Below are 994 nucleotides of genomic sequence, written 5' to 3'. Positions count from 1 at the left end.
CCTGCGGCCAGCTGGGGTCTCCTCCTCCAGCATCTGCCAGCCCGGCGGGGGAGACCCCTCCCCTGCAACCTGCTCTCCCGAAGCAACAGGATGTGGCTAACCGGCTCCTCCGGGAGCGGGTGATGCGGGCCGGGGCCTGGCGCAGGTGGTGCAGCGGGTGGGCAGCTCCAGCGCCGTGCGAGCGCCGTGCCCTTCCGCACTGCCCTCCTCGATCCTGGCGCTCGTTGCAGCGACATCCGCGGGTGGGACTGGGGGGGGTGAGCCTGGGGACCACGCTGCCGTGAGCTCAGCCTCGGTGGGCTCAGGGAGCAGGGGGATCCAGATCCAGGTTTTCTGCTGCCCTCCTCACCGCCTCACACAAATGCTGATTAAATTAGTTTCACCCCCCCACACACAGCCGGCACTCCTGGAGTCAGCTGGAACGCAGGTGGCCCGGGATGGCTGGGGGCAGGCAGCTGCTGGGGGGCCCGGGGCCGCCGCGCTGGGCAGCCTGTGCCAGCGGAGATGCCCACGTCCCTCCTCCCTCCTGACCAGCCACCACGGGCCGAGCGCCGGTGCGGCAACGCGTGAAGAACCCCCGCATCACGGGACGGAGCCGATCGTGTAAGGAACGGGAAGCTGCTCCTCGCCTGGTACATCCCTCGTCGCTTCTGCCCTGGGAAGCAAGGGAGGATTAAGGGCCGCTTTCCTCGCAGAGCGCACCCCGCTGACGGGCGCACGTCGGGCAAAGCGCGCTGCCGGCGGGGGGAGAGCGGAGAGCGACCCAGGGCTCCGGGGTGGGGTGGCATAAGGGGGGGCAGCGCGGCCGGGCGGCAGGTGGGAGCCTCGACGGGGACGGCTCTCCCGGTGGGGCGGCCCTTTGCTTCTCTTCCCCTCCTTCCCTTCTCCTCCCGGCCCGCTGCGTTCCGCTCCCAGCCCCCGGCCGGCCCCTTCCCGGCCCGCTGCGCTCCCGGCGGGGCGGCCGCGGCGGCGGGAGGGCGGAGGCAGGGCTGGC

This window comes from Tympanuchus pallidicinctus, unplaced genomic scaffold, assembly GCF_026119805.1.
Source record: "Tympanuchus pallidicinctus isolate F22 unplaced genomic scaffold, pur_lepc_1.0 scaffold18, whole genome shotgun sequence".
Classification (NCBI taxonomy): domain Eukaryota; kingdom Metazoa; phylum Chordata; class Aves; order Galliformes; family Phasianidae; genus Tympanuchus; species Tympanuchus pallidicinctus.
Note: the sequence above shows the minus strand (reverse complement) of the source record.